We start from the raw sequence: 13,310 nt of genomic DNA on the forward strand, positions 1-13,310 counted from the left end.
GCACTGTGGGTAGCTATCCCACTGTGCAACTGGCTGCAGGGTGCTTTGGGAAGGGTTTGCAATGTCTCATAGGCTGGTACAGCCTCACATCCTACTACATTGACAGCCGCTTTTCACCTGAAATGTGTGTGATGGGGCAGAGACTGTGTGTGTGGGGAGAGGGAGTGTGTGTGTTAGAGAAGAGTGAGCGTGTCGGCGTGCTGTCTCTAAGTTCAAACAGCTGCTGGAAGCGACCAGTCCTGAGGCAGGGGGAGGGGGACAGCACCGATATCAGCCCCCGCTTCCCTCACTGGCTCGACACAGCACAGCAGTCTCTGTCACACACACATACATGCTGCTACCTGCCTGGCTCGGTGTCAGGGGTGCTGGCTCATGGGGGTTTAGAGGGCCATGGCCCCACTACTTTTTACAAGCCGTAAGGATGAACGACAGAAGGGTGGACAGAGTGGAGTCTTGGGGGGAAGAGGGGTTCTGTGGGGGTGGCCTTTGGGGAGGAGTAGGACGAGGCATCAGGTAGAAGGGGTGGTGTGGGGTTGGGGGCCTCAGGGAGAAGGGGTGGAGTGAGTGTGGGGCCTTAGGGAAGGGGTGCCATGGTGGCACCACAGTTCTGATGCCAGTGCCCCCCCTCCACACTGTAAGGAAGCTTCCGCCGCCTGCTCTGTGTTCGCAGGGCAGGAGAGAGCAGCATCCATGGCAGTGATTTGCTCCTGGCTGCCAGAGCAGAGCAGCAGGCTCAGCTGTGAGAACTTCCCGGAGCTATGAAAGGGGAGGGGCCCATGGCTCTGTAGCAGGAATGCAGGGCAGGCGAGTTCACGGCAAGCATTGTGGAATACTAGAGGAGGCCAGTTATGGTGATATAATGAACAGCAGCGTCTACACTGACAATTTGTCACTTTAAGTTTGCTGCAAAAAGCTCTAGGCTTCTCGTCGAGGTGATTTTATTTTGTCAGCAAAACAGGGCAGTTTTGTCGCCAGACGTGGCATTGCAGTGTGTACACCAGCCACAAGCTGCCAACTGAGGGAGCATCATGTGTTTTTCACACACCTGAGCAATATAATTCTGCTGAAATAACTGTGTAGTGCAGACCTGGACAAAGATTCACACACACACACAGCTTGTAAGGGAAACCTCACCTGCTCCTCTGCTTTGAAGAATCCAAACACAAGCAAAGCTTGTCAGGCCCCGGTGGAGATGGCAGGGAGTCAGGTTTGGGCAGACATGACACCTTAATCATAGGCAGGCACCATGGTTTAGCTGGTTAAAGCACCTGTTTTGTAAACAAGAGATCCAGGGTTCAACTCCCAGTGGTGCCTTATTGACTGGTTGTTGGAGCACCTGGTATTGGCTACTGTCAGAAGACAAAACAAGGAGCTAGAGGGACCTTTGGTCTAGCACAGGGTGGCTGTTTTTATGGTTTAAATTACACTCACAGGCACTGATAACAGAGTTACTGAAAGTTTGGGAGTTAGGAGCTGGTACATGAGTGTTCTAAGCCCCTCGCAGATGACCTTCTCCCTCTGGGACGGGGCAGGTCTGAGCTCTCACACCAAATGGCTCATTGGGGCTGCCAGAATCTGTGAGCAGCTCATTTAGTTTCCACCAAGGGTTGAGTCCTGCTTTGTGCACCGTGTATGAGAATGAAAATCCTAAACCACCCTTTGAAATAACAAATGCAGCAGGATATGATTCTGTCACTGCCCCAAAGCAGACAGACCAATGGAGAAATGCCAGTGAGTCCAGGCTAATACTCCACTGTGGTTTTACCTTTTTCGCTTGCTAAACTCCCTCCCAACCTTGTGGGGTCCCAGAGCCTGGTATTGAGCCTGAGCCGAGATGTCTACACTGCAAATTTACCACCCCACGGCCCTAGCCCGGAGCCTGCACTGGCACGGGGCAGCCGTGGGTGTTTCATTGTAGTGTGGACATAGCCTAGCATTATGTCTACACTGCCATTAACACACATTAAGTCACTATTCTCAAACCCTGGGTCAGTTGATTCAGGCTTGTGGGGCTTGTGCTGCAGGGTTATAAAATTACAGCGTAGACACTTGGGCTTGAGCCCAGCCTCCAAGACCCCACGAGGGGTGAGGGTCTCCAAGCCTGGGCTCCAGTCTGAGCCCCAGGACCCCAAATCAGATCATCCAGGCCAGCCGGGCCACAGGGATTTTGTCACAGTATAGATGCCCTCTCAGGGTATGTCTACACTGCAATGTAAGCCCAGGGTTAGCAGAAGTCATGTCAGCAGCCCCAACACATAAACTTAAACCACGAGGGAAAGTCCCACCCCCAAATAAGCTGGGCAGTGTCCTTCTCCCTACGGTTCGTAAGTCCGGCAACCAAAAGTCCTTTAACATGAGCCCCCCCCTACCCTGCACCCCACTCACAGCTGTTGTCCTTAGTCAGTGCAAGCCCAGAGGTGCCTCTGTAGAGTTCACCTGCCATCCTGGGTGGAAAAGGGGGAAAATAAGAAGACACCGTACTCACTATGTTGTCTAGGGACTCACTCATCCCTCCACAGCCACCCTGTCCTAACGTTGGTCTAACACCTACATGTTAGTATTGGGACCCAAGCCCCAGCCCACTTGGCTTTGGAACCCCTGTCCCCTGCCTAGCAAGTGCTATTGAATTGAGGGTGAGTCCCTCCATCGGGGTCTGCCAAGCACAGTTCTGCTGCCCTCAAGTCACACAACAAGGATAACAACCCTTTATTTCTCCTGCCCCTGTAACATGGAGACTGGGAATCCAACACCAGCCAAAAGTGATCATTTCGGTAAGCAACCCAACCTATTTCCAACATACTGTAAAATCCACATGCAGACTCATACACAAAACCTTGCAAGAAAATCTTCCTGAGGGGGTCTGAAGCACCTGCTGCTGGAGGGAAGGAGGGAGCCGTGGGTTGGAATTGAGGACCAGCGTGAGGAGGGGCGGCCTGTGGGTTGGGATTGAGGGGGACCGGGAGTAGGAGGAGGCTGTGGGTTGGGACAGAGGAGAAGGGTGAAGAGGAGTAGGCTCTGGTTGGGAGTGAGGAGCAGTGAGCATAGGAGGGACTGAGGGTTGGGACTGAGGGGCACTGGGAAAAGAGGGGACATGGGTTTAGGCTGAAGAGCATCCTCGTTTGGGGATCCAGCAGGACAGGGGAAGGCAGCAGGTGATTCTAATTCCTTAGGGATATTCTGTGTGTGTGTGTGTGTGTGTGTGCAGGGGAGGAACATGCTCTATGCCCAGAGGCCTTTATTCCTCCAGGCTGCAAGGACAGAGGGGATGTCAGGAAGTTGCCCCTTCAAACCCACACACACAAAGGCCCTTCTGAGGAAAGGGAAAATCCTGCAGAGAAAAAGTAACATCAAAGACGACATGAGAAAGACAGGTTAAGATCTTGGTGAGTAGTTTATCACCTGACCAGGGACTTGAATCCTGGACCCCCAGTTTAAGAGTCTGATGCTCTGCCAACTGAGCTAGCCAGACTCACAGAGCAAAACAGCAAGTTGGTGCAGAGGAGAAACTAGTCAAGAAAACAAGAGTGGGAAACAATAGGGGAAACCTGCTGCTCTCTCTGGCCTGGTCAACACTACGAGTTTATATCAAACTTAGCAGCATTAAATCGCATTAACCCTGCACCTGTCCACACAACCAAGCCCTTTATATCGATATAAAGGGCTCTTTATACCGGTATCTGTACTCCTCCCCGACGAGGGGAGTAGCGCTCGGTATTGCCATGTCCGATTAGGGTTAGTGTGGCTGCAATTCAATAGTATTGGCCTCCGGGTGCCATCCCACAGTGCACCATTGTGACTGCTCTGGACAGCAATCTGAACTCGGATGCACTGGCCAGGTTGACAGGAAAAGCCTCGCGAACTTTTGAATTTCATTTCCTGTTTGCCCAGCGTGGAGCGCCGATCAGCACAGGTGACCATGCAGTCCCAGAATCAAAAAAGAGCTCCAGCATGGACCGTACGGGAGATACTGAAGCTGATCTCTCTATGGGGAGATGAATCTGTTCTACCAGAACTCCGTTCCAATAGACGAAATGCCAAAACATTTGAAAAAAATCTCCAAGGCCATGATAGACAGAGGCCACAACAGGGACTAGACACAGTGCTGAAACTTAAGGAGCTGAGACAAGCGTACCAGAGAGCCAAAGAATTAAATGGACGTTCATGTTGGGAGGGGCGACTGACGTCTGTAGCTATCCCACAGATCCCGCACTCTCCGAAAACCATTTGAATTATTGGCTGCGTTCCCAAAGCCTGAAGGCTCAAAAACATTGTCGCGGGTGGTTCAGGGTATATGTCGTCGCCCCCCCCCTTCCCCCGTGAAAGCAATGTCACCGTATGTCTACTGGATGCTGCTGGCAGACGTGGTGCTGCAGCGATACTCAGCAGCATTTCCTTCCCTTCCCTTCCCTTGCGGACGGCAGACGGTACAGTAGGACTGGTATCCGTCATCGTCGTCCCGTGAGTGCTCCTGGCTGGCCTCAGTGAGGTCAGCCGGGGGTGCCTGGGCAAAAATGGGAATGACTCCCAGGTCATTCTCTTCTTTAAGCTTTGTCTAATGGAGATTCAGTCCTGCCTGGAATATCATAGCAGTTGGAGGCTGCCCTCCCCTCCCACCTTTGAGCTCTACTTGCAAAGGCAATAAAGTCAGTGTTGTTTCAAATTCCTGCGTTCTTTATTACTTCATCACACAAATGGGGGGATAACTGCCACGGTAGCCCAGGAGGGGTGGAGGAGGAGGGAAGCAACGGGTGGGGTTGTTTCAGGGGCACCCCCTAGAATGGCATACAGCCCATCATTTCTGCGGAATGTCCGGGGCTCTGACCCGGAGCGGCCGTTTGCCTCTCTGGTTCTTTAGTAGGCTTGCCTGATAGTTTAGACAGGACTGACTCTCCCTTTAGACAAAACTTAAAGAAGGGAATGACCTGGGGAGTCATTCCCATTTTTGTCCATGCGCCCCCGGCCGACCTCACCAAGGCCAGCCAGGAGCACCCATGACAGCAGCAAACGGTACAGTATAACTGGCAACTGTCATTGTCAACTTGCAAAGCAGCAGACGGGACGGTATGGCTGGTAGCCATCTTTGCTAATTTGCAAAAGGCAAGAGGATGCTGCTGTATAGCGCTGCAGTATCGCGTCTGTCAGCACCATCCAGTAGAGATATGGTGACAGTGAAAAAAGGCTGAACGGGCTCCATGGTTGCCGTGCTATGGCGTCTGCCCAGGCAATCCAGGGAAAAGGGCGCAAAATGATTGTCTGCCGTAGCTTTCACGGAGGGAGGATTGACTGACGACATTTACCCAGAATCACCCACGACACTGTTTTTGCCCCATCAGGCATTGGGATCTCAACCCAGAATTCCAATGGGCGGGAGAGACTGCGGGAACTATGGGATAGCTATGGGATAGCTACCCACAGTGCAACGCTCCAGAAATCGACGCTAGCCTCAGTACATGGACGCACACCGCCGAATTAATGTGCTTAGTGGGGCCGCATGCACTCGTCTTTATACAATCTGTTTCCAAAAACTGGTTTCTGTAAAATTGGAATAATGCCGTAGTGTAGACATACCCTGTGGTTAACAACTTTGGTGGCTAATTGAAAGGCTGATTGTTCAAACCCAAGTGAAGATGGAGGTGTTCTTTTTTTTAGTGATGAGAATCCAGTACATTTTAACAGGCAGAAAATCTCCTCAATGCTACTTTAGCCTCATTGGGCAAGCATAAGTAGCACTTTTCGCCCAATGCATTGGTGGTATAGTGGTGAGAATACCTGCTTTCCAAGCAGTTGATCTGGGTTTAATTCCCAGCCAATGCAGAGATATGATGTTTTCTCCCCTAGGAATTGGTTTAATTTCAGTCACATTGTATCAGTTTATCAATGAAATGAGAGAATCAATGTCCTGCAGGTCATTGAACACACAGTGGAGGAAGAAAGGGGTGGGATTATACAATGAGCTGTTGGAGTTATCCTGGTATTACAATGTTTGGTTTATTTTTATTTTTTTTAATTCTTTACTTCCCTCTCCCTTTTAGACTCAGAGCCTTTAAGGTCAGAAGGGAACAATGTGATCATCTAGTCCGACCTGCTGCACCTTGCAGGCCAAAAGACCCCACCCATCCACTCCTGTAATAGACCCGGGAGGGGAGGCAGCTCTGTGTACTACCCTTTGCTCTCTTTGCAAACGGACGCCATCAGACTGAGCCACGAGGCGTGCTGCAGGATAGCCCCTCCCCACCAAAAAGCAATGCCGTGACCCGGATTCAAACCGAGGCTGCTGCGGCCACGGCACAGAGTACTAACCACTATACAATCACGGCCAGGTGGTGGGGGCACAGGCAGCAGCCCAGTGGAAAATGCTCAGCTCTGCGCTCTCGCGGCAGCCACCTACCTCGCCGGCGGCCACAGGTCTTTCTCAAGTCTCCCCATTACAGTCACAGGTCAAATGCTGAGCAAAGGAAAAAAGACAGGAAGCCAATCCCATGCCTGTCCCTTTTTCTGTCTTCCTCCACCCCTGGACCAAGTCCCTCCCCGTTTGTCTGGGCCATTGTCCTCATGCCCCTGGCCAGCCTATTTCCCTTTGCCGCTCTGAAACATGCCCCCACGTGCAGGCCCCAAAGCTGGGCCCGGGAGAGGCTTTGGCTAGGGCGGGCATGTCCTTGCGAGGTAATTGTCTCTCTGGAGGTGAAAGTCATCAGTGCAGGGTGTGAAGGGAAGTGGCCATAGAAGGAGAATGCAAGGCATGTGGTGGGCAGGCCAGGGAAATCAAACCCCAGTCTCCTGTGTAACAGGCAGGGATACTCACCACTATACTAATGAGGAAAGGGGCACAATGAGTTGCCCCAGCTCCCACAGACCAGCTATGGTCAGCGTACACCTACACCGTCGCATGGGCCCCAGCAGGCAACAATAATGCAAGACTCATGGGCCACCTGTTCTCTGGGTCTTCACTAACCAAGCCCCTCCCCAAGCTATGTAGATGGGAGAAGCCCTCCTGTTGACACAGCGCTATCTACACCGGGGTTAGGTTGATAGAACTGCTTTGCTTGGGGGGGTGTACATTTTTTTACACCCCTGAATAATGTAGTTACACTGACCTAATTTTGCAGCATAGACCTGTGCAAAGAATCACACACCCACCTTAGGAGTAAAACTTCTCCTCTGCTTTACAGAATCCAAACACGAGCAAAGCTTGTCAGGGCCCAGTGGGGATTGGCAGACAGTCAGGTGTGGGCAGACATGATGGTTTAGCTAGCAGCAGGCACCATGGCTTAGCTGTTTAAAGCAGTTGTTTAGTAAACAAGAGTTCCTGGGTTCAGCTCCCAGTGTTGCTTTGGAGAGTGGCTTTTGGGGCACCTGGCATTGGCTACTATCAGAAAACAAGATTCAGAGCTAGATGGACTATTGCTCTGGGCCCAGTGTGGCTGTTTTAAATAACACTCACAGGCACTGATAATAGAGTAACTGAAAATTTGGGAGTTAGGAGCTGGTAGGTCAGTGGTCCACTCCCCTCAACGATGATCCCCTCCCTCTGGTACAGGGGCAGGTCTGAGCTCTCACACCAAATGCTTCTGTGTGGCTGCCAGAATCTGTAGGCAGCTCATTTAGTTTATGCTGAGGGTTGAGACCTACTTTGTGCCCAGTGTCTGAGAATGAAAATCCTAAACCGCCCTTTGAAATAACAAAAGCAGCAGGACGTGTTATTGTCCCTGCCCCAAAGCAGACAGACCAATGGAGAAATGCCATTGAGTCCAGGGTAATACTTCTCTGCGGTTTTACCATTTCCACTCGCTAAACTCCCTCCCAACCTCCTGGGCTCCTAGAGCAGGGGACTGAGCCTGAGCCCAGACATGGACACTGCAACTTTACTCCAGACCAAGCTGCATGACCCTGATTAATATGACACGGGCCAGCCATGAGTGTTTCATTGCATTGGAGATGTAGCCTAATGTCTACACTGTGATTAAAACACCCAGGGCACCTGTCTCAAAGCCCAGGTCAGCTGACTCAGGGTTATGGGGCTGGGGCTGCAAGACTATAAAATTACAGTGCAGACATATGGGCTTGAGCCCAACCTCTGAGATCTCAAAAGGGGCGAGGGTTTCTGAACCCAGGCTTCAGTGTGAATAATTTTAATTATTTGGGAAGGTCCCATGGTGTTTGGGGGAGATGATGGGGATGTTACCTTTTGAGATAAAAACTAAGAAATACAGGACTAGAGAATTCTTTTTAAGAAATCTGGGATTTAGACATTTAATTTAAAGCAAGGGGATTCTGAGTTTCTGAGAAGGTTTTTGTTTGCAAGAAGCAACATTGTTGGGTCTGTGGAGGCCAAGAATTAATTAATAAAGGTTTGAAGGGATCTTAATGTATGTTAGCTAATTAGCAGAGGTTAAGCTGTTACCCTGTATCTGGTGCAGAGTGAATTGTGTGAAAAGTCGTTACGACCTTGTGAATTGCAGTCTTGTTTTCTGTTCTGGTATTGCAGACAAATAAGATAACGAATAGGCTTATGTATAAACAAATGCAAATGTTTACTTTTACTGTCTCCAGGTTTGCTAGCCACTGTCTGTTAAGAAGATATAAAAATTATTATGATTGTTTACTAATTGAGAGAGATCTGTCCAGGACAAGGGGCAACCCAGTTCCTGACACTCTCTCCCTCTTGTGTTCACTAGAGTATTATAATAAAGTATTTGTTTTTGCTGCACCCAAACATAAAAGCGAGAACTGAGTTTTTCTTCGACAGGTCTGTCATTGTACCAAAGGGGGAGATGGCTATCTATCAAGGGGTAGTGAAGACTAAAAGCACCCAATGCAAAGGGCATTAGAATCCATGGAGACAGAGAACAACAGATTAGCAGCCCATCACCTTAACCACTCAGCCACCTCATCTGAACTGTTAGGAAAGGAACAGGAGGTGAAAACTAAGGTCAGCAAAGATAGGGCCAATAAGGAGTTTTTAAACTCTAAGTGGAAGCAGAGGCTGAATGAGCTCCCCCCCACCCCCCGATCACATCTAGTGAGGAGCTGGGGGAAAGACTTCAGGAACAGACCGTGTTTGCACAGACACACCTACTCTGCCTAGCTATGCAGCATGATGGGGCCACTTTCCCAAAATGACCAGTTTTGGCTGGTGATGGGTTACAAATCACTTTAGGATTGAATGGAATGAAATGTTATTATCCTTCCTGCATGAGTGAAGGGCAGCAGAATATACCTAGTCGGTCCTGATGGAGGGGTGGGTGGGTGAGGAACAGCTTTTATTGGACTTCATAGAAGCAATTGAGGATGTCACCCTAAACCAGTGGTCCCCAAATTTTTCACACTGTGCCCTCTTATCCATGGCTGTGGCCCCTCGGAAGCTGCGGTTGAAAACCAGGGCTGGGAGTGGGGCTGTGGCTTGCTGGGGGAGGGGTGCAGACACAGGTAAGGGGGTCGCGGCTGGGCCGGGGGCTCAGGCTCAGGCTGAGGGTAGGGTGGGTGAAGAGCTGGGACAGAGTGGGGCTGAGTGGTGCTCCCTCCTTGCCCTCCATGGGGGCTGGCTCAACCCTGAGGTGCCCCCATGAACATTCCTCTGTGCCCCCCTAGGAGGCATGCCCCACATTTTGGGAATCACTCCCCTAAACTGACCCCTAGTCACTAAGCAGGGGCTGGTGATTCCAAAGCCCAGGGACAGGGAGCTTTGCCAGAGTGGAGCCTGCAGGTCACATGCTGAGGGGCTGACACAGGCTCAGTGCTTTGGAACAGCTCTGAACCAAACCCAGGCAGAGTCCTCATCAGTGTGACACTGCCCAGGGGACGCTGTCACTGGGGGAAACCTCCTGGCCTCCAGCACCTCCTGGGACTGACCTTGGACCTTACAGCCCCCCTGTTCCATGCCAGGAGCTTCCTGTAGTGAGTCACCGTAGCAGGGCACCTGGGAAAGCCTTACACCCCCCCACCCACGCAAGGGAGTCCTGCACCCCCAACTTCCACAGTCACCAGTGACTCTCAGCCAGCGTTGTAAAACAGAAGCTTTATTAGTGGTCTGGAATCCAGCCTGGGAAAGTTCTGTGTTAGCACAGGAAGCAGGAAGATTCAGTAACGTCCATCTTGGGGAGACCCCGGACTCAGAGCCTGGGCTCTCCCATCGAGTCCCCAAACCAGCAGACTCCTTGCTCCCAACAGCCCAACACAGCCAGGCCCTTTGCCCCTCTTCTGTCCTTTGTTCTGTTTCCCTGGCAACCTGCTCACCTGGCCTCCAGCTCTTTCTTTGTTCTCTGAAGGACGTAAATCCACACCGTGTAGAGGTCAAGCAGAGGAGTTTATTACACACAGCGCGCTGGCGGAGTATCACCTGGCTTATTAGGCTCAGAGGCACTGTCAGTCAATTGATTACAACAGAATATATAGATTTTCCATGGGCGGGGGAAAGTGACGGGATAGGCAGCTCCGCACCCCAGCTTAGGTTTTGCAGCAAGACAAGATAGCACAGTAGCCAATGGTTAACAGGTTACATAATGTCTCCGCTCATGGTCTCAAGTTAGCAAGTTAACATTTAATGAATACTTTGATAAAATGTTATTAATATAAAATATGTATGTTGAATTCTGATTTGGGGTCCACAGGAATGGAGCAACTCCTTTGATTGTCCAACAGGTACAATCCTAGGGGTTAAAGCAAAGAAACGGTGAAAGTATATGGCAATAAAGATTGTTTTTTGTGTGTCTAAAGGCAAGGCATTGATTCCTGGGAAGGGAGGTGGAAGGATGCCATATCTTATACTGACATGTGCCAACTTCTCATAAACTCAAGGTTGGATCTGTGGGAAGAACATCTCCCTACAGAAGAGACTAACACAATAGGAAAAGTTTCAGAGTAGCAGCCGTGTTAGTCTGTATCTGCAAAAAGAACAGGAGTACTTGTGGCACCTTAAAGACTAACAAATTTATTTTAGCATGAGCTTTCGTGAGCTACAGCTCACTTCTTCGGATGCAATAGGAAAAGGGATTCTTTGTTCAATCTGCAACTTTGAATAAGACACAATTATTTAGTTCTTAGCTCCAACACCTGGCAATTTGCTGACTAGGCCTATCTTAGCAAGCAAGGCTTTCTGTTTATCCAGCTTTCTCTTAGCTGATCACGATGTGTTAGGCATCTGGTCTCTTGACCATACTCTGAACTTTGGGTCTGGAAAAGAGCTGGCATAATCCATAGACCAGGTTGTTATATAAACTGCACATGGATTTGAACCCTTCACATACAGTAATGGCAAAGTTCTTGGTTCAGGCTTGTAGCAATGATGGAAGAAACTGCAGGTTGAAATCAAGACTCTGGAGTACATCCACAGTTGGGATGGGTCATCAGTCCTTTTTAGAGAGCTTCAGTTTGTAGCAAAGTCCCTCCAGAGGTATGAAGCAGGATTGAAGACAAGATGGAGATGAGGCATGAGCATTTTATAGTCTCTTGCCATGTGGTCTTCGCTTTCTTTGTCCCAAGGACACTTTATCCAGCATGTGACATAGAAAAACCTTAAAGTTCTGTCCATAGGCAGGTCCCTGCATAACTTGCTGAGGCACAAGGCGTATCTGCCTTCTCTCAATGGGTCGATTGTATAGCTCATGGTTCTTAATGGGCCATCAAGCAGGCTAGGCAGAACTGACACCAACTTGTCTGGCTGGGGTGTTCCCCGGAAGCATAGCACAAGTTTGAAATATGGGCAGCATCGAGCCAATATTTATAACGTCAACTACAAAAATTGATACACATCTAGAGATAGCATAATTCTAATCAGCCAATCAAAACCTCTCCATAGACCCCTTTCACGACAGCTCTTGTGTCATACAGGAGGCGTGTGATATGCAGGGGGTCAGATTAGATGCTCTAATGGTCTCTTCTGGCCATAAAGTCGATTAATTTCTGAAAAATTGAGTGTAGCATTGGGAGCAGCATCTGATGTTTTACTGTTTGGCCGGCTTGCTTCCTAGAACGAACGTTCCTTGAGTGGGGTGATCCACAGGGAGTAGCTCAAACCTCCAAAGTGCCTGGGCAGGGGCAGGACATTAGCACAGCAAGGGAGGGGTGTGGCAGTGACATCACAAAGGCTTTTTGCAGGACCTCAGACTATTGGTCAAAGATGGTGGGGAGGTGGTGACCTCACAGAGAGTTGCTGACATCAGCCAGGCAGGACAGAGGCGAGGGGTCAGGGAAACCTCAGAGACCCCTGTGGCTTTGCTTCAGCAAGTCTCCTTCTCCAGGTCTCCCTTTGAGAACTGAGAGAGTATTCGGGTGCATGTATGTGAGCGCCAGGAGGAACCTCTTTTGAGTTTTGTCCTTCCCTTTTCCTGATTTTACTAGAAAACAGATGTCCCTGTTTAGAAGGTAAGAGCCTCCTCGAGGGAAGGGATGTCCTGGGTGTGTCACAGTTCGGATGCCAGTGGTCCCCCTGCACTGTAAGGAAGCTCCCGCTGCCGGCTCTGTGTTCGCAGGGCGGGAGAGAGCAGCATCCACGGCAGTGATTTGCTCCTGGCTGACGGAGCAGAGCAGCAGGCTCAGCTGTCAGAACTTCCCAGAGCGATGAAAGGGGAGGGGCCCATGGCTCTGTAGCAGGAATGCAGGGCAGGCGAGTTCACGGCGGGCATTGTGGGATACTGGAGGAGGCCAGTTATGGTGATATAATGAACAGCAGCATCTACTCTGTCACTTTAAGTTTGCTGCAAAAAGCTCTAGGCCTCTCATCGAAGTCATTTTATTTTGTCAGCAAAACAGGGCAGTTTTGCACCAGACGTGGCATTGCAGTGTGTACACCAGCCACAAGCTGCCGAACGAGGCAGCGTTGTGTGTTTTTCACACATCTGAGCAATATAATTCTGCTGAAACAACTTTGTAGTGCAGACCTGGCCAAAGATTCACTCACACACAACTTGTAAGGGAAACGTCACCTGCTCCTCTGCTTAGCAGAATCCAAACACAAGCAAAGCTTGTCAGGCCCCGGTGGCAGCGAATCAGGTGTGGGCAGACCCTGTATTTTGGCTACCCACAGGCACCATGGCTTAGCTGGCTAAAGCATCTGTTTCGTAAACAGGCGATCCTGGATTCAATTCCCAGTGGTGCCTGGCTGTTGGGGCACCTGCTATTGGCTACTGTCAGAAAACAAGGTTCAGAGCTGGATGGGCCTTTGGTCTAGCCCAGTGTGGTTTTTCTTATGGTTTAAATAACACTCACAGGCACTGATAACAGAGTTACTGAATGTTTGGGAGTTAGGAGCGGGTAGGTCAGTGATCCAGTCCCCACACTGATGACCCCCTCCCTATGGGACAGGGGCAGGTCTG

At 50.2% G+C, this 13,310-nt stretch overlaps 1 non-coding gene across 1 annotated transcript; it reads left to right on the plus strand.

Moving 5' to 3' along the window:
• The first annotated feature begins 13,020 nt into the window (after positions 1-13,020).
• Positions 13,021-13,094, plus strand: TRNAT-CGU. The gene has a single exon. It is a non-coding gene; the product is annotated as a tRNA-Thr (tRNA).
• Positions 13,095-13,310: the final 216 nt, after the last annotated feature.

The sequence above is a fragment of the Mauremys mutica genome, chromosome 22, assembly GCF_020497125.1.
Source record: "Mauremys mutica isolate MM-2020 ecotype Southern chromosome 22, ASM2049712v1, whole genome shotgun sequence".
In the NCBI taxonomy this organism is placed as follows: domain Eukaryota; kingdom Metazoa; phylum Chordata; order Testudines; family Geoemydidae; genus Mauremys; species Mauremys mutica.